General features: G+C 45.7%; 1 protein-coding gene across 2 annotated transcripts in view; it reads left to right on the forward strand.

The window, feature by feature from the left end:
• The window catches only part of LOC143934131 (galactoside alpha-(1,2)-fucosyltransferase 2-like), a 417951-nt gene that overhangs the window by 2274 nt on the left and 390624 nt on the right, over positions 1–25053 (forward strand). For both annotated transcript variants that reach the window (XM_077457459.1, XM_077457461.1), the window contains exon 2: positions 4004–4364. The gene's annotated coding sequence lies outside the window, so the exon portion shown is untranslated. The remainder of the gene's footprint in view (positions 1–4003; positions 4365–25053) is intronic.

Below are 25053 nucleotides of genomic sequence, written 5' to 3' on the forward strand. Positions count from 1 at the left end.
TATGACACCCTAGACCACCAGGGATGCCAGTCAGTGCCCACAATGGATGCCAATCAGTGCCCACAATGGGCATCACTGATTGGCATGCATTATTGATTGGCACTGATTGGCATCCATCAGTACAAAACAATACAATACAATGCCGTCTATCAGTGCCCATCCGTGCTGCCTATCAGTGCCCATCGGTGCCATCTATCAGTGCCCATCCATGCTGTCTATCAGTGCCCATCCATGCCCATCTGTGCCGCCTATCTATGCCCATTTGTGCAGCCTATCCATGCCCATTCGTGCCGCCTATCCATGCCAATCCGTGCCAGCTATCAGTGCCAATTTTGTGCCACCTATCAGTGTCCATCCGTGCCGCCCATCAGTGCCACCTATCAGTGCCCATCAGTGCCGCCTATCAGTGCCACATAACAGTGCCCATCAATGCCACCTCATCAGTGCCACTTCATTGGTGCCACCTCATCAGTGCCACCTTATCAGTGCCCATCAGTGAAGGAGAAAACATACTTATTTACAAAGTTTTGAAACTGAAACAAAAAATTATTTTTTCAAAATTTTAGTCTTTTTTTATTTGTTTAGCAAAAAATAAAAACTGTAGAGGTGATCAAATACCACCAAAAGAAAGCTCTATTTGTGGGAAAAAAATTATAAAAATGTCATTTGGGTACAGTGTAGTATGACCGCGCAATTGTCATTCAAATTGCGACAGCGCTGAAAGCTCAAAATTGGTCTGGGCAGGAAGGTGTTTAAGTTCTCTGTATTGATGTGGTTAACTTGCCAGGCCCTGGAAGAACCTATGACCTCAGGCATGAAAAGGCAAGCAGTGTCTTTGTGAGGTGTACACAGGGTGGGCTTCCACCTGCTCACCAATCTTAAAGATACCAAAGCTCAAAAGGAATGGGATGTCCTGGAAGAATGCCCGACTGGCAACCTGATGACCCAGGGATCAAGTGATGCCTGTGCTTGGCGGTGCCCCGAATGTCCACGCAGCGGATGGGGTATCTGCGACAGTTGACCCAGGTCTGACTGTGGAGCTTGCTGGCAGGAATGGTAACCACCTCGCTACGGCCCTGATGCCTCACCCAGCAGGCAAGGGGTCTGCTTCTGGTCTCTTGGTCACCTTGTGGTCTCTCCCCAGATCAGTAACTCAGATCCTTTCTCCTTTCCTGGCTTCAGGCCTGCCCTAATCCCCCTCAGTTTGGCCAGCATGCAGGGGGCTCAAGTTCTCTCCTATATATTGCTGGGACTATGCAGCGATGGCTGTGTACACTCCCTGCAGCTTGAGTGGGGAGGGGAATGCCAGGCACGGTGGCACCTGCTACATAGGGATGAATGGGTATTGGACTCTAGAAACATGGTGGCTCATGGCCAGGCCTGCCTGGGGCTGGAGTGGACACCGGAGAGGTGTCACCCCCTCTGGCGGGTGTCACCTGGGTGTGATCCGCACCCCCATAGCGATGCCACAAGATCAAAAATTACCAGGGTGCAGCAAGCTTTCTTTTTTTTTTATTTCCCTTTAGTAAATCAATCCCTGAGTGTGTGGATGGGGGAATACCTCCTCAGAGCCATTGGGATTTATTTACTAAATGCAAATAGACTGTGTACTTTGTAAATGCTTAGTAAGGGCTTAGTAAATGAGCAGAAGCTCTGCTGACTTCCATTACCCAATCATGTGCAAGCAAAAATGCTTTTTTTTTTCCTTGCATGTGATTGAGTATTCTTTGCAAAGTTAAGTTTTATCTCATTTTTAAAGCTCTGGAGATCTGAGCATAGTACGGAGATCTGTAGTATATTACAAACAATGCAGGGGTCAGTAGTAAGTAAATCAGACTGCAGTGGTCAGGTTTAAGCAATGCAGAATTCAGTGGTCAGTAGTATGTAACACGGAGTGCAGGGGTCCAGAGTTAGTAATGCAGAGTGTAGAAGTCAGCACTATGTAAGGCAGAGTCCAGGGGCCAGTAGTATGTAACACAGTGCAGGGGTCAGGAGTAAGAAACATGGAGTGCAGGGTTTAGGAGTAATTCACAGTTCAGAGGTCAGCAGTATGTAACACAGAGTGCAGGAGTAAGTAGCACAGAGTTCAAAGATCAGTAGTATCTGATGCAAAATTCAGAGGCCAGGAGTAAATACCACAACATGCAGGATTCAGTAGTAAGTAGCACAGAGATCAGAGGTTAGTAGTAGTAATACAGAATGCAGACGTCAGTAGTATGTAACACAGGGTGCAGGGGTAAGGAGTAACTAATGCAGTGGCCAGTAGTATGTAATGTACATTGCAGGGGTCAGGAGTAAGTGGTCAGCAGTAAGTAACACTGGGTGCAGAGGTCAGAAGTAAATAACGCAGCACTCAGCGATCATGAGTAAGAAATTCAGAGTGCAGTGGTCAGTAGTATGTAGTAAGTGCGGAGGTTAGTAGTTCATATATGCAGGGTGTAGAGGTTAGTAATGTGCAGTGAATAGTGCTGGGATCAGGAGTAAGTAACTCAGAGTGGAGATGTCTGGAATAAGTTACAGAGTGCAGGGGTCAGTAGAACATAACATACATCTCCTTTTACAAAAAAAATACCCCTCTTCCAGTACAAATATTTGCCTCTAAGCTAAAATAGCCTCCCTCACTTCCTGAAATGAACTCACAGACCTCTGTTGCAGCGCCCCTGAGGGAAATCTTCCCAGGTCTACACTTGGCTGTGTCAGAGCCGAGGAGAAGCCTAGTACTTCCCTTGACTCTGCAATGCCTTTTGCTGCTGTGATCCAAGGTCTAAAGGGCTCTGGGTGGAGTCAAGGACTGGTGGCACCCCAACATCACAATCTACACTTTGCATGATCAACTAGTTGCTGACCCCCCACCTTAAAGGAATTCTGCATTAAGGCTCCATGCACACTGGAGCTCAAAAAAGCTTTTTCTGGATGTCAGATTGCTGGCAGAAAACACTGGTTGAAAAACACGCTTTGAATGGCGTTTTGTACTAGCGTTTATGAGCATTTTTTCATCATTAACATTTATGGGCGTTTTTAATATAAATACACAGAGGACACTCCAAAAATCCCATAATGCATTCCCAAACTCCCACAATGCATTGAGAAAATAGAACGCCGAACGCTAATTAATGCGTGTTTATCGGCACGCGTTTTTTTAGGTTTTTTTTTGTGGTTAAAAAAATGGCACTTTGAATGCGATTTTATGGTGTTCAGAGAACAGCTCATAAACTCCACCACTGATAAAAGCTAAAAAAACATCCATGTGTGGACACATAAGATAACATAGAGTGGTGTTTATGGGCTGTTAAAAAAAATGCCCAAACTCCAAAAAAAGGCAGTTTATGAGCTCCAGTGTGCATGGAGCCTAATGCCGCGTACACATGAGCGGACTTTTCAACATCCAAAGTCCGAAGGACTGAGTCCGTCAGACTATCCGATCGTGTGTGGGCTGCAACGGACTTTTGACTCGCCAAAGTCCGAAGGACTTTAGAATATGGAACATGCTTCAAATTTTTCCGAAGGAACTCCGCCGGACCCGGTCCCCTTCGAAAAATCCGCTCGTGTGTATGCTACTCCGACGGACTAAAACCGACGCTAGGGCAGCTATTGGCTACTGGCTATGAACTTCCTTATTCGAGCCGAGTCGTACGTCATCACGTTCGAATCCGTCGGAGTTTAGTGTGATCGTGTGTGGCCAAGTCCGCTCAGCCGAAAAGTCTGTCAGAACTCCGTCGGAATTCCAGCAGAACTCCGACGGAACTCCTTCGGAAGTCTGTCGGACATAAGTCCTCTCGTGTGTACGGGGCTTAAGAATTTCTGACTTCATTTAGCATGCTTTTAAAGTGAGCCTGTCACCAGGTATGGAGCTCTTAGTCATGCATCAATTAAAGGGTAATTCTACCTTTGTGGGGAAAAAAAATAGCAAATAAAGAAAAAATAATATAGCGTATACAATTGCGACACAAATAATTTTGTAATTGAATGTTATTAAAAATGAACTTTTCTTTTCAATCTGCAGCTGCTGTAATTTTCTGAAAATGCAATGCAGTATGGCTACCTGGAACTGTTGTGTACACAGAATGTGTACTGGCCACCCCCAGAAACATCATTTGCTGCTTATGTGATTGGCTCACTGATTTTCCCAGAAGTCTGCACTAATATGCAAGTCAGATTTATGGCATCCCCTGGAAGAAAAATATAATTCTTGGTGAGATACTTCAGATAGTAACACATCTAAAGAAATGCAGGCCCAGCAGATTTTCTCATTAGTGCTCTGCAGCTGCCACAGCTGACTGATGATTATGAAGCCACCCCCCATTAGACTCACTCAGCAAAGGAGCACAGAGGAACAAACAGGGATTTCTTCAGAATAACAAAAGGTAGGAATCTGCAACAAAGTTTGTTATAATCCTTGCAATGTACATATATCATCCAGAGGGTAATGTTTTTTTTCTCAACAAAAATGGAGTTGCGCTTTAAAGTGACACTAAAGGCTCTTTTTTTTTCTTTCTTTTAAATAACAAACATATCATGCTTACCTCCACTGTGCAGCTTGTTTTGCACAGAGTGGCTCTGAACTGAACCTGCTCTTCTGGGGTCCCTCTGCATCTCTCTCGGCTCCTCCCGCATCAGATAACCTCCTGGGAGAAGTGCTCTCCCGGGGGGTTACCTTACGGGTGTGCTCCCGTCCATAGACGCCAAATGCAGGACTTGGCATTGGATTTGATCGACAGCAGCAGGAGCCAATGGCTGCGCTGCTATCAATCTATTTAATCAACAGCCGAGAACCCCCTAGCAGAGAGACAGCGCGTCCACGTGGGACAAGTTCGAGGGTTCAGGTAAGTAAAATAGGGGGGGCTGGGAGCCAGTCACTGACAGGTGTTTTTTCACCTTAATACATAGGATGCATTAAGGTGAAAAAACACGAACCTTTACAACTCCTTTAACTAATTATAAGTTACAGCTTTGATCAGTGAAAATGTAATATCTGTCTCATTATAAATTAATTTAAAGTCGCCCTGAATGCTGTCCACAGAAGGCAGACTAACAAATAGACACATAGCAGTAACCCAAAAATGTCTGCTTTAGCCTCCACTTGCTGTCTTCTTGCCCCAAACTGCTGCTCAAGCCTTGTAAAAATCACAGTATTTCCAGAAATGAGACCCCCATGTACACCCCCCCTACTTCCCATAATTCAGTGCTTAGTTGCCTAAACAGCCTATCACCAGGCCAAGGTGCTGTCACATACAGTGTTTGTATAGTCACAAACATTTAAAAGTAATTAGGAGGGACGGGGTTTGAGAAAAAAAAAAAACACACACACACGGGGTACAGCTAAAAATTGTGACCGGCCAGTGAAGTGGGTGCTTGCACTTCATGGCTTATGGTATCTAGTATGGAAACATTTTCCCTAAACCTGGCCATAGATCACATCCGCTCCAGGCCATTTCATGTGGCCCTTGCACCTCTGCTTCAGCTGTGGCACCCCCCTCATCTCTGCCCCCACCTTGTCTCAGCAGTCGACAGCTGGTATGCAGGGAAGTATTAAGTGAACACTGAGCATAATTGGATTTTGAGCCTACTCTCTGTATATATTTCACATATGCCACAGTCATTGCACCCCTAAAATCTTAAAGTGGAAATAAACTCCAAAATTTTAAAATTTTCCTCTAGCAATGCAATATCTTCAAGCTCTTTTACCAAGGCAAGGCTGAAAACTTTTTCTGGGTTTTCCATCTCCTGTGATTTTGATTGGCCACTTCATGATGATGTGACTCCTGCATATACAGTTGCAAAAAAAAGTACGTGAACCCTTTTGGAATGATATGGATTTCTGCACAGATTGGTCATAAAATGTGATCTGATCTTCATCTAAGTCACAACAATAGACAATCGCAGTCTGCTTAAACTAATAACATGCAAAGAATTAAATGTTACCATGTTTTTATTGAACACACCATGTAAACATTCAAAGTGCAGGTGGAAAAGGTATGTGAACCCCTAGACTAATGAGATCTCCAAGAGCTAATTGGAATGAGGTGTCAGCCAACTGGAGTCCAATCAATGAGATGAGATTGGAGGTGTTGGTTACAGCTGCCCAGCACTATAAAAAACACACACCAGTTCTGTGTTTGTGTTTCACAAGAAGCATTGCCTGATGTGAATGAAGCCCCGCACAAAAGAGCTCTCAGAAGACCTAAGATTATGAATTGTTGACTTGCATAAAGCTGGAATGGGTTATAAAAATATCTCCAAAAGCCTTGCTGTTCATCAGTCCATGCTAAGACAAATTGTCTATAAATGGAGAAAATTCAGCACTGCTGCTACTCTCCCTAGGAGTGGGCATCCTGTAAAGATGACTGCATGAGCACAGTGCAGACTGCTCAATGAGGTGAAGAAGAATCCTAGAGTGTCAGCTAAAGACTTACAAAAGTCTCTGGCACATGCTAACATCCCTGTTAGTGAATCTACGATACATAAAACACTGGATTTCATGGGAGGATACTACAGAGGAAGCCACTGCTATCCAAAAAAACATTGCTGCACGTTCATTGTTTGCATGAGAGCACCTGGATGTTCCACAGCAGTACTGGCAAAATATTCTGTGGACAGATGAAACCAAAGTTGAGTTGTTTGGAAGAAACACAAAACACTATGTGTGGAGAAAAGGAGGCACAGCACACCAACATCAAAACCTCATCCCAACTGTGAAGTATGGTGGTGGGGGCATCATGGTTTGGGGCTGCTTGCCTGGACAGATTGCTATCATCGAAGGAAAAATTAATTTCCAAGTTTATTAAGACATTTTGCAGGAGAACTTAAGGCCATCTCTCCACCAGCTGAAGCTCAACAGAAGAAGATGTTACAACAGGACCACGACCCAAAGCATAGAAGTAAATCAACAACAAAATGGTTTAAACAGAAGAAAATACACCTTCTGGAGTGGCCCAGTTAGAGTCCTGACCTCAACCCGATTGAGATGCTGTGGCATGACCTCAAGAAAGCGATTCACACCAGACATCCCAAGAATATGCTGAAATGAAACAGTTCTGTAAAGAGGAATGGACAAGAATTACTCCTGACCGTTGTGCACGTCTGATCTGCAACTACCGGAAACGTTTGGTTGAAGTTATTGCTGCCAAAGGAGGTTCAACCAGTTATTAAATACAAGGGTTCACATACGTTTTCCACATGCACTGTGAATAGTTTTCATAGTGTGTTCAATAAAAACATGGTAACATTTAATTATTTGTGTGTTATTAGTTTAAGAAGACTGTGATTGTCTATGGTTGTGACTTAGATGAAGATCAGATCACATTTTATCACCAATTTGTGCAGAAATCCATATCATTCCAAAAGGGTTCACATAATATTTTTTGCAACTGTAAATTGCGCAGTAAGTTCATCCTGGCATGCTAAGAATGTACACTGAGCCACACATGTGTAGCGGTACCCCCGTAGGGGCTGCTGGATATTGTGGTCTACCTGCCCAACCCGGCATTCACTTCCCAGTTACTCTTCAGAGAACGAACAGTCCATATGTTTGTTTTGTATTTTTATGAGAGATTCTGAACTTGGATAGGGTAAGGGAAATTATGGAATGCCCAGAATCAATAATAGAATCAATAAGATGATCAGATGGAACCTCTATTTACACTTCTAGAGTTCCAGTCTCCTCCAGCACAATGCTTATTTGTTTCTTTCTCCCCTGTACAATACATTGTTCCTGGTACAGCTTGCACATGGTAGGCCCAACTCTGACTCTGTCAGGCCTTAGCAACTGCCATTTGCAGGCAGGGGCCACGGGTCCCGTTAGTGTAGCAACAAAATAGGAAAATCTTTAGTGCTAGCTGACCTTGGTGAACTAGGCCCTGCCAGTCCTCATGGCTGCAGCTGCCTAACTCCACTGCCCATGTCCGCTCTAGCATGCCTCCCCAGCTCTCTCAACTGTGCCTGCCACTTACCAGCCTTCCTGACTGCACTCTGGTGGATCCCTCCTGGAGACTTGACCGGCGACACTAGCTCCCTTTATCCTTCTCAGTCCCTCTCTGTGCCTCCTTTTTTGTTTCTCAGAAAGGCTCTGACTTGAACCTGAACCCCACAGGCCCAAGGACACCCCTCCAAACTGGGGGGAACCACAAAGGCCCCGACAACCTAGTGCTCCATCTCCAGCTTCTTCCACCTGACAACTCCTCCCCAGCTGGGCTGAACCTGGTTATATCAAGGAGGCCTGCCCCCTGCCAGTCCTAGTTGGGGATTGGTCAGGGCTCCCTGAGACACCCTAGACAGCCCCACCTCTCTTCTCAGTATACGTGCAAATAGGAAGGGCAAAGTTCCACTTTCATGACTGAGGAAACTAAGGGTGTCTATGCACAGTGTTCAAGGTAGGTTCAGGAAAGGATTCCTAAGGTAAAGATGTCTGTGCAACTTGTCCCAGTGGAACTGTGATAAAAGATTTGTAAGGTTAAGGTTGGGCGATTGCCCTCTCACGACTGGACCAATTAGCTGTTTCTAGACAGTAACTCATGTAGCAACACTCATGCAGTATATCCGCCGTATCGATTTCCCGATGTGACGCTCGGTATACTGGTTAGCAGGGACCAGAGTGGTGCTGGATGGATGTTAGATGAACAGCAATAGAGCCAGGCCCCTTTTATCCTAGCTGGAATGTGGTATACCACGTGGTAGGCTGTGACCCCTCTCTCCATGCACGGAGAGATCAGTTTCACGTCAGGCCCAGGAGGAAGAGAGCTCCTCGCGGGCTTTTTGCTTCTTTTATAGCTACTCCCAGGAATCTCCATGATGGTAGTGAAGATCCCTGGGATATGTAGTTCAGGCTCATAAACATGAAAAGCCATTATCAGTCTGAGGGACAACTCATCCCACAATCTCTTTCGTTTGGCTCACAAATATAATGTCACTTGATAACACTGAGCACTAGAGGGACATGCGATGCATGGAAACACTGGAGGATCACTGTACTACGGTGGTAGTCCATATTGCTACATCTCCATTAAGGGGGCGTGGCAGGGGGTGTGTCCAATGTATACATACTTTTGCTAATAGGTGTTCCTCATTCCTATCGCAAAAGTAGGGAGGTATGCCTGTGTGTTAGTTTGTCTCCTTCCAGTGCAGTAGAGTCACTTTACTTTAACCTATCCTTAGACAACAAAAGATGGCCAGCTATGTAGCTGAAATCCAAGCCACGAAAAAATGTTATTTTTGGATTTATGTTAAGATGGGGGGACAAGAGCTGTTTTTTCTCTATTGATATCAGTTGCTAGGTAATATCTGCAGAGACCTGCTGCTACCCCAGACATAGATCTGGCCAAATAAAGAATTATCTTTATTAGAACATTTAGCTAAAAATTAAAGCTAATGCAGGCTATGAAGCAGTGTGTGTGTGTGTGTTTGGCTGGGGGATGGGATGGGGTGGTTGGAAAGGCATGTGTCAGCTTTTGTTCGCTTCAGTGGGTTTTGCATTCCCATAAAGGTCTATAGGATAGGAATGCAAAACCTGCCTAAAGCCAGGCAAATGAAGGTCAGTCAGATCAACTGCAAGTTAAAGCGTTTGTAAAGTCTTGTTTCTTTTTCTATAAACTATTATACTAACTTGGTCTATTGCAGTGGATTTGCACAGAGAAGCCCAGATCCTTCTCTTCTCGGGTTCCTTTTCGGCTCTCCTGGAGTTTCCCTCCTGTTGAGTTCCCCCACAGCAAGCAGCTTGCTTTAGGGGCACCCGAGCCGAGTCACAGCTCCGGGTGCCCCCATACCATACCTGCAGTCTGACCCCAACCCCTATCTCTCCTGATTGGCTAATTGACTTTGACAGCAACAGGAGCCAATGGTGCTGCTGCTGTATCTCAGCTAATCAGAGGGGGAGCCCTGAATGGCCGAGACACTTGAGAACATCACTGGACAGAGAGTGGACTCAGGTAAGTATTAGGGGGGACAAGGAGGGCTGCTGCACACAGAAGGCTTTTTTATCTTAATGCATAGAATGCATTAAGATAAAAAACCTTCTGCCTTTACAATCCAATGCAGCTCTCAATGAATTCTGAATCTCAGAAGGGTCTCAAACTGATACCATCAACAGTAGTCCAAAGTCCACATAGGTCCTACAGCTTTGTGTTAGTTACCTTCATGGGTGCCATTCTTTCTCAAATGTGGCGTTGTGGAAAGGACAAAATTCCTGTGATCAGTCTGTACAGGCAACTTGCTGACTTGACAAAACCAACAGACAGTATCTAACTCACCAAGAAGACTCAGAGAATAATCTATTGTGGTCCATTCAGTCTTGGATGTACAACAGATGTGATGCCTAACTAAGGGCTGGTCCATCGGTCTGCACAGCAGATAGAGGAAACAGTGGAACAATAAACAATAGATAAAATGGGCTGCATGTGGGCAGAGCATCATCACACTGATGGTCAGTTTGTGAAAATTCACAAATAAGGCTCATCTGGCCTTACACTGCCAAGAACAGGATATTTCTGCAGCAGGTATGGCCAGGTACATACATCTGTGGTCAGGAAGCTTAAACAAAATCAATGACAGGCTGACAGTGTTCATGGCTGCCTGTTCACATGGAATCGCTTACGGAGCGATTACACATGGTTGGGTAAGATGAGTGGCCCCGTATGTCCTGTTTATGTCCAGGGCCAATCATCTATCCCTAAACGCAGGTAACCACTCCATTTGTGATTATATGTGGACCGCTGCAGAGCCTCTCAGCCTGTCATTGATCTGCAGGGACTGGACAAACTCAACAAAAGTCGATTGTTTGAATGACTTATGCCCAAAGTACTCTGAAAATTTTCCATCAATCAGGGGCTGCAGCTGTCAGAATACAATGTCCTGGCAGAGGGAATTCCTCCATCCACCATGTCTGTGTGTATATAGGCAAATCTGTTTGCTTCTTCATTCAGCCCACTGGCTGGATGAAAAAAACTCCTCAATTGAATGTAAACACCTGGCCATATCCACCACAGAAAATACGCTGATCTGGGTTGTGTGGTCATGAATGGCTTTGTGAATGAGACCTTAACCACTTTCAGACCGGACCATTTTGCTGGTAAATGACCAGAGGTCTTTTTACACTTTGGCACTGCGCTGCTTTAACTGGTAATTGCGCGGTCATGCAATGTTGTACCCAAACAAAATTTGCGTCCTTTTCTTCCCACAAATAGAGCTTTCTTTTGATGGTATTTGATTGCCTCTGCGATTTTTATTTTTTGCGATATAAACGTAAAAAGACCGCAAATTTTGAAAAAAAATGATATTTTCTACTTTTTGTTATTAGAAAAATCCAATAAACTCAATTTTAGTCATACATTTAGGCCAAAATGTATTCAGCCACATGTCTTTGGTAAAAAAAAAGTCAATAATTGTATATTTATTGGTTTGCGCAAAAGTTGTCACATCTACAAACTAAGGTACGTTTTCTGGAATTTACGCAGCTTTTAGTTTACGACTGCCTATCTCATTTCTTGAGGTGCTAAAATGACAGGGCAGTACAAAACCCCCCCAAATGACCCCATTTTGGAAAGTAGACCCCCTAAGGAAATTGATAAGAGGCATGTTGAGCCCATTGAATATTTTATTTTTTTGCCTCAAGCGATTGAATAATGACAAAAAAAAAATTTTTTTTTTTTTTTTACACAAAGTTGTCACTAAATGATATATTGCTCACACATGCTATGGGCGTATGTGAAATGACACCCCAAAATAAATTCTGCTGCTTCTCCTGAGTACGGGGATACCACATATGTGGGACTTTTTGGGAGCCTAGCCGCGTACGGGGCCCCGAAAACCAAGCACCGCCTTCAGGCTTTCTAAGGGCGTAAATTTTTGATTTCACGCCTCACTACCTATTACAGTTTTGAAGGCCATAAAATGCCAAGATGGCACAAAACCCCCACAAATGACCCCATTTTAGAAAGTAGACACCCCAAGCTATTTGCTGAGAGGCATGTTGAGTCCATGGAATATTTTATATTTTGCCACAAGTTGCGGGAAAATTACAAACTTTTTTTTTTTTTTTTTTTTTTTCACAAAGTTGTCACTAAATGATATATTGCTCATGCATGCCATGGGCATATGTGAAATGACACCCCAAAATAAATTCTGCTGCTTCTCCTGAGTACGGGGATACCACATATGTGGGACTTTTTGGGAGCCTAGCCGCGTACGGGGCCCCGAAAACCAAGCACCGCCTTCAGGCTTTCTAAGGGCGTAATTTTTTGAGTTCACTTCTCACTACCTATTACAGTTTTGAAGGCCATAAAATGCCAAGATGGCACAAAACCCCCACAAATGACCCCATTTTAGAAAGTAGACACCCCAAGCTATTTCCTGAGAGGCATGTTGAGTCCATGGAATATTTTATATTTTGCCACAAGTTGCGGGAAAATTACAAACTTTTTTTTTTTTTCACAAAGTTGTCACTAAATGATATATTGCTCACGCATGCCATGGGCATATGTGAAATGACACCCCAAAATAAATTCTGCTGCTTCTCCTGAGTACGGGGATACCACATATGTGGGACTTTTTGGGAGCCTAGCCGCGTACGGGGCCCCAAAAACCAAGCACCGCCTTCAGGCTTTCTAAGGGCGTTACAGTTTTGAAGGCCATAAAATGCCAAGATGGCACAAACCCCCCCCCCCCCAAATGACCCCATTTTAGAAAGTAGACACCCCTAAATTTAGGGGTACACTAGTGAGACTAGGTAATAAATGGCGGGTGCCCTGAAACTATAAAAAAATAACTAACCAACCAGCGTCACCTGTAACAGTTATATGGTGATCACTGGTGAAAGGGTTAACTAGGGGGCAATCAGGGGGCTTTATGCGGTAGTATATGGGGGTCCCTGGCGCTATAAAAAGCTGCGGCGAACCTAAATACCTACCTGCCTAACTAGCGTCACCTGTGACACTAATACAGCGATCAGAAAAACGATCGCTTATTAGGCTGGGTTCACACTGGAGCGATGCGGGAACGCCACGAATGCGCGGCGGGTTCCCGCATCGCATGCCTCCCGGCGGCAGTTCACACTGCCCTATGCGAACTGCTGGGAGTGTCAGTGAAATGTTAATGACACCCCCAGATCAGTTCGCATATCGCAGTGCGATCTGCAAACTTGGATCGCATGGTGTGAACACCCATGCGATCCGATTCTGCTGCGGACCAAAAAAAGGGTCCCGTGCGAGTTTGCGGCGGGTGCGGCGGGTGCGACACGAATTCAGCCATACTATCTGTATAGCTGAACTCGAATCGCACAGAGATCGGATGTGATTTGCACTGCAGTGCGGTGCGAATCACATCCGTTCTCATAAACCGCTGCAATGTGAACCCAGCCTTAGTGACACTGGCGACGGGGGGTGATCACGGGGTTAAACCTTTATTGGGGGGGTTAGGGGGGTACCTTAGAACTAAAGGGGGCTAACCCTAACTGCCCTAACAGTTATTAGTCACAAATGACACCTGCCGGGTGATCAGGGGGTTAAACCTTTATTAGGTAATAAATGGCGGGTGCCCTGAAACTATAAAAAAATAACTAACCAACCAGCGTCACCTGTAACAGTTATATGGTGATCACTGGTGAAAGGGTTAACTAGGGGGCAATCAGGGGGCTTTATGCGGTAGTATATGGGGGTCCCTAGCGCTATAAAAAGCTGCGGCGAACCTAAATACCTACCTGCCTAACTAGCGTCACCTGTGACACTAATACGGCGATCAGAAAAATGATCGCTTATTAGGCTGGGTTCACACTGGAGCGATGCGGAAACGCCGCGAATCCGCGGCGGGTTCCCGCATCGCATGCCTCCCGGCGGCAGTTCACACTGCCCTATGCGAACTGCTGGGAGTGTCAGTGAAATGTTACTGACACCCCCAGATCAGTTCGCATATCGCAGTGCGATCTGCAAACTCGGATCGCATGGTGTGAACACCCATGCGATCCGATTCTGCTGCGGGCCAAAAAAAGGGTCCCGTGCGAATTTGCGGCGGGTGCGGCGGGTGTGGCGGGTGCGGCGGGTGCGGCGAATGGCTGAACTCGAATCGCACAGAGATCGGATGTGATTTGCACTGCAGTGCGGTGCGAATCACATTCGTTCTCATAAACCGCTGCAATGTGAACCCAGCCTTAGTGACACTGGCGACGGGGGGTGATCACGGGGTTAAACCTTTATTGGGGGGGTTAGGGGGGTACATTAGAACTAAAGGGGGCTAACCCTAACTGCCCTAACAGTTATTACAGTCACAAATGACACCAATGCAAAAAAAAAAAAAAAAAAAAAAAAAATGACATTGGTGTCACTGTGACTGGGGGGCAGGGGTAATTGGGGGGGTGATCGGGGGGTAAAGGGGGGGTGTGAGTGTGCCTGGCATGTTCTACTGTGTGTGGGATGTGTTGATGCAACTCACTGATCCGCTCTCCTCCGTGTCGGAACGAAAAATACCGACACGGAGGAGAGAATACATCACTTCCTCTCCTGTGTTTACATTACAGGAGAGGAAGTGATGTCACCGGGGATTTCCATTCGTCGGGAGCGATCGCGAGGGGGTGGCCATGAATGAATGGCCGTCCCCTCGTCCGGGATCGCTCCCGAACGAAAACCGACCGCCGCAGGCACCGGGCGGGGGCCCGATCGGGCCCCCGACCCGCGGGAGGCAAAGGACGTACATGTATGTGCTTATGCCTGCCCGTGCCATTCTGCCGACGTACATCGGCGTGCGGCGGTCGGCAAGTGGTTAATAGATCAGTCCATCCAATATTGATTTTGGGTAAAAATTGGAGGTTGAATTACCAACCTCACTCTCAGCTGGGGACTCCAGCAATTGGATCTCAGTACCCAAATTTCCAGGTCTTCCTACTTCAAACAACCAGTTCTCATGTTGGATTTTCTATAACATGCCTTTACATACAGAGGACTCAGCAGCACTGAGGCTTTTATCATTGTAGCAGAAGAAGTGAGACTTAAGCCTTGTACACACGATTGTTGTCCTAAAACTTTTTCTGTTAGTACGCTCCTTTTGACAATTGTTGTCCAATTTTCTGCCAACAAATGTTGGATGACAGGCTAGCAAATTTTCAGTGGACAACGGTTTGACCATCAGATTTTCAGATGGTCAGTAAACAAGTCCGTCACACAAAAGTTGAAAGTACAAACATGCATGCTCAGAATCAGTGCTCTCCAAACACAAAATTATCAGAGGAGGCCCAAAGGGTGGCGCTCAAGAGCTGAAATTCCTCGTAATACGTCACTATGTTCGTGTTTGTTGCACAACAATTGTGTACCGTTAGTATGCAAGACAAAATCATGGCACACGCCCTTTGACAAAAAATCTGCAGTTCGGTTGGCCGACAGTCGTACCGTGTGTACGAGGCTTAAGTCTAGGTTCACACTGACAGCGGGAAGTAAATTGTGCCAGTTCAGCTGAACTCTCAATATTTCATTCCCGCATGTCAGTCCCGACTTTGGGGGAGATTTCAGAGACCTTTGTGTGGGTTTCTGCACAGATGTCTATGGAAATCTCACCCGAAGTCGCCAACAGTAGTACAGAAACTACTTCCGGGAATTGGTGCGGCGGTGTCGCACTGATTCAGCCGTTGCCATTGCTGGCAATAGTCGCTGATTTGGCATGCGATTTGACATTGCAAATTGATGCAACGTGAACCAGGGCTAAATGGCATAACAATGAGGAGATTCTCTGGGGTGTTGCCAAGAAATAAAAAGTAGTGGATGAACTAACCCACTGGCACCCACTAATAACTTGAAAGACACTTTTTCAATGGCTTTATGTATGTAAAGTAACTCATATTTTACATTTAACTTTTACATTCTTCATTTAATAAAACTGGTCCAGGCACTGTGTAGAAAGCTTGTTTGGTTGACCACAGTCTTGCTGGATCCTCCTTAGCAGAACACTTGCTCAGGCAGCAAGCATATATGTCTGTGAATTGTTCTGCAGTGGATTATTGTTGCTCTGATGCAGCCATTTCCTGTAAGTCTTGGCTTTGGCACAGCTCCGGATTGGGCCTGTTCACTGCTGGGATCTTCCTGTCTTAGGAATTTTACTCAAGCAGTAAATGTCTTTTCCTTCCCTCAGAATTCTGCTACAGCCCAGTCCTTAAAGGAAACCTGTGCTGATAAAACCACAGGGACTGCCATTGCTTCTGAAAAATGCTAGATGACTGGCTGACATGCTAATGCCCCATACACACGATCAGAAAATCGTATGGAAAATACCGCTGTAGAATCAATCTTACGATAATCGGATCATTTGTACAGAGCTTTTGAGAGCCGATCAGGACAGTTCATCCGATATTATTCTATCGGAACACACACGGAAATTTTTTCATATGATGCCAGATCGTACAATTTTCATTTAATCAGTACAGCTATCGTTCGAAAATGCAATACAAATGCATTACAACACATGACATCACTTCCGATTTTTTTTTCTGTCGTGCGGGAATTTTCGTGACTTTAGTAAACTCATCAGATTCAATCTGAGATTAGCATGCAATAAAAAAGGACGATCATTCGTCCAATAATCTCATCGTGTGTATGGGGCATTAGGCACTAAAACAAGCAGAGAAATCAGGTGTTTTGGCTTATTTTTTAACCTACATTCAATGTGCAGTGTCCTTGTGCTGGCTGGTCTCAAAGTTGAAACCTTCTGTCCTCTGCACTGGCTGATTGGCTGGACCTGTCATGGTCTCTAGTCAAGCGTGCTGACTTTAACTTCTCTTTCCACCCCTCTCCTCCATTCATAAAAGCTGTACTATAGCTTCCATCAATTAAAAGTGCTCTATGCTCTAAGTGCTCTATGAACAGAAGTCAAGCAGATTCCCCCATTCATAGATTGCAGGGCAGGCAGAAAAGAAAAAAGTCACTCAACTAAGCCAAATCGCCAAATGCCTGGAATGCCATTTAACAGTTCTTATACAGGTAAGGGGCGGAGCTACCTGGCGATGGGGGCAGGAGAGGGACCTGGGTGCCCCCTTCCTAAAGGGAATAAGCCCTCTGCCCACAGACCCACACAACCACAGGACAAGGTAATTTGGGGGTGGGGGGGGCAGAGCACCCCCCCATGTTGATTGAGGGTGGCCTGGTATGGTTCAGAAGTTGTGGATTTTGGTCAGGGCGGGGATACAGTGTTTTTTTTTTTTTTATATTTTGGCTCAAAGGGCCTGGTGTGGACTGGGGGGGGACCCCACGCTGTTCTTTTTAACATTTCTTTATTGCTGGGATTGGTATTGTATTGCCAGCAATGTAAATGTCACTTCATGCATTTTATTATTCTTTACAAATTTCACTTTTTGCTGCAGCATGTTCTATAATTTACAGACAGACTAAGGGGATCCCCCAGGCACTATAATTAAAGGAATTTTTTATTTTTATTGTTGCACTTTAGGCATCAGTAAAATCACTGCTCTTGTAAAAACTATTTTTTAAACAAAAATACATTTGCTTTGAAACATGTCCCCCAGTGCAGTACCGAGACCCCCATACTCTTTTTTATGGGCAATTACTTGCATATAAGCCTTCAAAATGGGGACTTTTGATTTTTCAAGTTTGGGTCCCATAGACTTTAGGCTGGGTTCACACTGGAGCGAAGCGGGAACGTCGCGAATCCGCGGCGTTTTCCCGCATCGCATGCCTCCCGCCGGCAGTTCACACTGCCCTATGCGGACTGCTGGGAGTGTCAGTGAAATGTTAATGACACCCCCAGATCAGATCGCATATCGCAGTGCGATCTGCAAACTCGGACAGGAATCGGATCGCATGGTGTAAACACCCATGCGATCCGATTCTGCTGCGGACCAAAAAAGGGTCCCGTGCGAGTTTGCGGCGGGTGCGATGCGAATTCAGCCATACTATCTGTATGGCTGAACTCGCATCGCACAGAGATCGGATGTGATTTGCACTGCAGTGCGGTGCGAATCACATCCGGTTCTCGCTGCCGCAGCGGTGTGAACCCAGCCTTAAAGCGTAAGTGAAGTCTGCTATAATTTTTTTTTTTAAAGGTCCCCGGTGTTATGCCATAATGTACTAGTATTCACAGGATATTAGTACATTATGGTAGACTTAGCTGTCCTATGGTGTCCTCGATGGGGTTATCGATCCGGCGCGCCCTATCGCTTCCATCGCTATCTTCCCGGTCCCGTACCTTCAGCCACTTAATAGGCCAGGCCACGATCTCGCCACTCCCGTGCATGCCCATGGGAGTCACATCACTGCGGCATGGATGGGGGGGGATCGGGGTCATAAATGTATTTATAATGTTTTTTTATATCTATACAAAAATGTTTTGCCTTTCATTTCTATTTTAAACTGAATGGGTTGTTTTACAAGGTGATTCTTTACAATCACTTTAAGCCGGCCATAGATGTTGCAATTTTCTTTTCTGCAACCATGGGTTGCAGGAATGAGAATCACTTGATTCAATGACTATGTTGATGAGGGATGCCTCCCGCAAAACTATTGTGTTCTGCAGGTGAGGGGGAGCAGGGAGCTGTCCCTGCTGGAAGATCACACAGTGATTATTGCTAACGGTTGTTGCTGCTGGAAATATTTACATGAAAAACCCGACATGCTAGTTGTACCCAAGTTGATTGGGGTTTGAATCTCGGTTGGTTTCGAACCATCTATGGGGCAATTTTAAAGTGACTCTGTCATGAAAGAAGCATGGGGGCTGCCATTGTTGGCCTCTTTAATAAAATATATTTTGAGGCACAAGCTGCCACAATCTCCAGAAGTCCTTCGAGGGAAAACTGTCCTAACTGTGTCCTTCATAAAGTCCTAACATTGTAGGCCTCAGTTATACAGTCCAGAAGAAAGGTGTCCCTTTATCTGACTGTAGAATGATCTTCTCAATTCAGAACCAGAATCAAGGAGCTCTTGATTTTTATTTCAATTTTAGGACAGTCCTTTGAGATCTGGGAAGGTTGGGGGTAAGTATAGTACTCTCTCTGATACAGCCTATAGCATGTACATGAGTAGATGACATATCACCTGTGATACAGAAATGCCCCAGAACAAGAACCTCTCTAGAAAACGATCATGTTTTCCATTAAAGCAATGCCAAGAGCATTACTTTTCAGATCAAAGATGCGTGAACGCTGACTGATTGTTCAATGTTTTTGCACTTTACTTATTCTTTTTACCTCTGTTATATTTAACTATTTGCAATTATAAATGAACATGCAGTCCTCTCTGCTATGCTTGTTATAGGAGGTGTTGCAGGTTGGTGACAGGATTGTTACAACAAGCAGAGAAAATACTCACCTTTTTCTTCAGCAACACTCCGCCATTGGCTGGGTGAGCAATGTGTCGCTACTCACTGATGAGGAAGATTCTGCAGCTTTTCTGTCATGAAGGGAGTGACACGTTGCTCTCTGGACAAAAGTGCGAATTCATGAAAATAGGCGAGTATTTTCTTTGCACCCTTTTTAAAGTCTTACCACTTGTGATTTTTGCCATTGAGAGGATCGCAATTGTGCAGCCAATATAGGACCTGTTGCAATTGTTATTAATATTAAGTTGATCAAAGCATTTACATACCCAAATCCACGACACTGCTCCAAACCTCCACCTTTAAGCATTCACAGACCATGTAGCCCATCTCCGCTTCTACATATAAATATATAAAAGAACGAGTATAGTATGACTCTATCCTCTGCTGCCCCCTATTCATGTGTCTGGCCCTTTTCAGGGCATTGGGCACATGAATTACAGCAGCCAGGGTTTTTTTTTTTTAAGCACCTGATTACAGCCAGAGGCTCTAATAGGCTTCAAAATAAGATGGGCGCAGGCCACAGGGGATACGACCGGAGCCCACCCAGGTGTGTTACAACAGCGAATTAATATTCGCTGTTGCAACACTGATCCTCTTCCCGGCCAATCGGGAAGCAGGTATGAAACCTGTTTCCCGATAGGCCAAAATGTCACATGACCTTTTTAGTCGCCTAGCGCCAGGAGGAGCAGAGAGAAGACGCACAGCAGAAGCTGCTCCAGGAGAGGACTACGGAACAGGTTTCCCCAAGTCCACAACGCATAAGGACAGGGCTGCATGATGGCTGCATCAGCTCTGACAGCTGCTCTTATTGCCCGCATCCAGGTGAAGGATTGCGGGTGGTGGGGGGGGGGGCGGTTGCTGGGGAGCTAGAGCTGTGCAGCCGGGGGTAGGGGGGTCTCCACAATTTTTTCCTACCGTCATTCTGGTACAGATTAATCTTATGCCGCGTACACACGAGCGGACTGTATGACGTACTTAGTCTGGCGTACTTTCCGCCAGACTGTCCGTCGGACTTTCCGAACGGGCTACTTGTCCACACACGGCACTTTTTAAGCGGACTAATACGGCGTACTAAGTCTGCCGTACTATCCACCCTACTTTTGAAATGAACGGACTCGCCCACACACACGGAGGAAAGTCCGCTCATTTCGAGCGCGTCTCCAGGTAGGCGGGGCCCGCGAAGGAGACGTCGCTGGCCCCGCCGCCTGGTATGGACTTAAAGGGGAACCCCCCCAAAGTCCACAGCAGACCCTTGTCCGAGCACGCTACCCGGCCGGCCAGGAAAGGGGGGCGAGCGAGTGCCCCCCCTCCTGAGCCGTACCAGGCCGCGTGCCCTCAACATGGGGGGGTGCCTTGGGGAAGGGGGGCCGCGCGGCTCCCCCACCCCAAAGCACCTTGTCCCCATGTTGATGAGGACAAGGGCCTCTTCCCGACAACCCTGGCCGTTGGTTGTCGGGGTCTGCGGGCGAGGGGCTTATCGGAATCTGGGAGCCCCCTTTAATAAGGGGGCCCCGGATACCGGCCCCCCACCCTATGTGAATGAGTATGGGGTACAATGTACCCCTACCCATTCACCTGTAAAAAAAAAAGTACAAAAAAAAACACAACCCACGAGATAAAATACTTTATTACACAGCTCCGGGGGTCTTCCGTCTTCAGGGGTCTTCTCGCCGGACTCCTCCGCTATCTTCTTGTAGCTCTTTTGCTAGCGGAGGAGTCCGGCTTTCTTCCTCGCCGCCGGCCTCTTCTCCCGACTTCGGGGGTCTTGTCCCCCTCTTCGGTTCTTCTGCCGGGCCACCGCACCTTCTTATAGCTCTTTTACAGGCGGTAGCCCGGTCTTCTGTCACCGCCGCCTTCCGTTCTTCTTCTTCTTCTTCTTCTTCTCCAGGAGATGTTGACTCGACGCTCTCTCCGGCCACAATGCCAGGGACGCACTCAGCGGCCACTTATATAGGGACAAGGGGCGGTGTCACATGGCTTTATGTCACATGGGTTGGTGTCACATGGTGACCCCGCCCCCTTACGATGTCACAGTCCCCATGTGACATCAACCCATGTGACCAACCCATGTGACATAAAGCCATGTGACACCGCCCCTTGTCCCTATATAAGTGGCTATATAAGTGCGTCCCTGGCATTGTGGCCGGAGAGAGCGTCGAGTCAACATCTCCTGGAGAAGAAGAAGAAGAAGAACGGAAGGCGGCGGCGGCGGCGACAGAAGAACCGAAGAGGGGGACAAGACCCCCGAAGTCGGGAGAAGAGGCCGGCGGCGAGGAAGAAAGCCGGACTCCTCCGCTAGCAAAAGAGCTACAATAAGATAGCGGAGGAGTCCGGCGAGAAGACCCCCGAAGACGGAAGACCCCCGGAGCTGTGCAATAAAGTATTTTATCTCGTGTGTTGTGTTTTTTTTTGTACTTTTTTTTTACAGGGGGAATGGGTAGGGGTACATTGTACCCCATACTCATTCACATAGGGTGGGGGGCCGGTATCCGGGGGCCCCCTTATTAAAGGGGGCTCCCGGATTCCGATAAGCCCCCCGCCCGCAGACCCCGACAACCAACGGCCAGGGTTGTCGGGAAGAGGCCCTTGTCCTCATCAACATGGGGACAAGGTGCTTTGGGGTGGGGGGGGCGCGCGGCCCCCCCTTCCCCAAGGCACCCCCCATGTTGAGGGCACGCGGCCTGGTACGGCTCAGGAGGGGGGGCACTCGCTCGCCCCCCTTTCCTGGCCGGCCGGGTAGCGTGCTCGGACAAGGGTTTGTTGTGGACTTGGGGGGGACCCCCACTCCGATTTTTTTCGGCGTTGGGGTTCCCCTTTAAGTCCATACCAGGCGGCGGGGCCAGCGACGTCTCCTTCGCGGGCCCCACCTACCTGGAGACCCGCTCAAAATGAGCGGACTTTTCTCCGGGCGGGAAAAGTCCGCTCGTTTCAAAAGTACGGCGGACTGGCATACACACAGCCGGAATGTCCGCCGAAATGCGAGTACGACGGACAGAATTTAGAAAAATCCGAAATTCTTAGTACGCCGGACTGCACGCTGAAAAAGTCCGCTGAAGCCCACACACGAGCGGACTGTTTGCTGAAATGTGTTTCGACGGACTAAGTACGCCATACAGTCCGCCCGTGTGTACGCGGCATTAGTTTCATCCGTCCAAAGAATGCTTTTCCAGAACTGGTCTGGCTTTTTTAGATGTTTTTGGCAGTCTAATATGGATTTTCTATTCTTCAGGCTTATGAATGGTTTTCACCTTGTTGTGAACCCACTGTATTTGCACTTGTGAAGTCTTCTCTTGATTGTAGACTTTGACAATGATACGCTCACCTTTTGAGTATCTTTCACTTGTCTGGATGTTGTGAATGGGGTTTTCTTTACCATAGAGAGGATCCTGCGATCATCCACCACTGTTGTCTTTCGTGGACTTCCAGACCTTTTTATGTTGCCGCGTTCACCAGTGTGTACTTCTTTCCTCACATATTATGTAACATATTATTGGTATGGCCACTCCTAATGTTGCTGCTATCTCTCTGATGGATTTGTTTCCTTTTTGAAGCCTTACAATACCCTGTTTCACTTGCATGGACAGCTCCTTTGAACGCATGCTTTAGGTTCACAGCAATAGATTCTAAATGCAAATACCACACTTAGAATCAACTCCAGAACTTTTACATGCTTAATTGATGAAGAAATATGAAGGAGTAGCCCACACCTGGCCATGAAACAGCTTTTGATTCAATTGTCCAATTACTTCTGGTCCCTTGAAAAAGGGGGGGGGGGGTGGCTATTCTTAAGAGCTGTAATTCCTAAACCTTTCCTCCGATTTTGATATACATACCCTCAAATTAAGCCTGAGAGTGTGCACTTTCAAACCATATCCATCATATAACTATAACTTGAATACGTTTTGGTAAATACCTGAAAAAATCTAAAATTGTGCCTGTGTCCAAATATATATGGACCTAACTGTAGTTCCACAAAAAGAACAATACATTATATAAGCATTTTAACTGACACTATCTCTTATGCCGTGTACACACGATCGGATTATCCGCCTGTGTGTGTGCTCCGGCAGACTTTTTGTTCCCAAAAGTCCGGTGGACTTAGAAAGAAGTCTTGACTCAAAAGTGTCCGCCGGACTGCCACTACATATAATGCAACTCAAAAAACAAATCTGTACCTACCGGCTCATTCCTCCCAACATCGTCATTAAAAATTAAAATTAAAATTAAATTAAATGCCAATTAAAAATAAAAATGTAAATTGCCAAACAGGTATACCTGCAAAAGAAGAGAGGAAGTACCTACCTTTTCTTCTGACCGTGCTGAACGTAGCTTTATTCCAAAGAAATCCTCAGCAGAAGTCTACATAAAAGTCGGCAGGAGCAACCAGAGAGCATTACAGGGAACCAGGATTTTTTTTAACAAGCAGTGTTCTAGCATAGCAGCAACAGTAGGCATTCCTTCTTGTATTGCAGTTATATCTGTTTGGCATTTTTATTTTTAATGAGAGGGTCTCTTTGGGGTATACTCAAACTTGTCCATTATATTGCATAAAAACTCATTAATTTTCCTGTATGAAAATGCATTTCAAGCAGAAATCCCACTCTTTCCTATGTGGTTCACATCTATATGCTGCAATGTAGTGTGAAATGGAAAAATAATCCATCCATTACTATATATTTACTTCAAATATAGTTGCACCGATACCAGTATCGGTATCGGTGCCGATACCGAGTATTTGCACAAGTATCGATACCTGAAACTGATACTTTCAGGGTCGGTTCTTTGAGCTGTCAGTGGGGATGAACAAATGTTCCTCTGTTCAACCCCCTTATTAACCCTTAATTTACTCTAATCAGCCTCAATTAACTCCCTGTTCTCCTCCATTTAATTATGTTCCTGCTTTTTTTTCTTTTGTTCACGTCTATTTTATAAATGATAAACAATTAAAAAAAAAAATTGTTTGCTTTGTTAGTGAATATTTTCACACATATATATTAACATATATTTCACATTAAATAAGTATAAAATTAAAAAACAAAATCAATTTATTTAATTTCTAAATGACTTTTCAATGCTTAGTACCATTGCTGACAGCTGAAGTGTAAACAAAACGGTTGCGGTAGATATCGGTAATTGGTATAGGCAAGTACTGAAAAAAAAATCATCGGTACTTGTATTCGTAAAAAAAATGGTGCATCCATAGCTGCAACTATGGAGGCTCTCAAAATGTATAGAGTTGCGACTGCAGATAATACTGGGGTGTCTTGTCATGACCTCTGCAGCTTAGGCATGTATTTGCAAATGTGTGCAAACTAAACCCCTGTTTTTAACGACAGGACAATTCGGTTTGTTGCAGGTGGGCTGGTAAATTGAGCTGGGAATTTTTCTTTGTTTGACATGCGTCGCCCTTCCATTTGCTTCTTGTTGTTAAGGCCAGTTATGGGTTGGGGCAGTTGCCGTTTGTTTGTAGTGTGAAAGGAAAACTATGTGAGCCAATTCATACCTATGCTTGTGTATTATCTTGTCTGCACTTCATGGATACAGAATAGTGAGAATCCAGCCTAACGATACTAGGGCAGCACATTGGGCTTCTTTTCACAAAAAGGGAACAGAAAGTATGTGCCCCCCCCCAAAACATGTGGTGGGCAAAAACACGGTGTTCTCTAAAACACTACAGAAACCAATGATACCAAGCTCTACCACACCGTCAGTAGCCAAGAAGGCAGAGTTAAGTTGGTCATAAATGGATGGATATTCAGA

This window comes from Lithobates pipiens, unplaced genomic scaffold (assembly GCF_037356315.1).
Source record: "Lithobates pipiens isolate NorthernLeopardFrog02 unplaced genomic scaffold, aLitPip1_a1.2 Scaffold_27, whole genome shotgun sequence".
Lineage (NCBI taxonomy): Eukaryota > Metazoa > Chordata > Amphibia > Anura > Ranidae > Lithobates > Lithobates pipiens.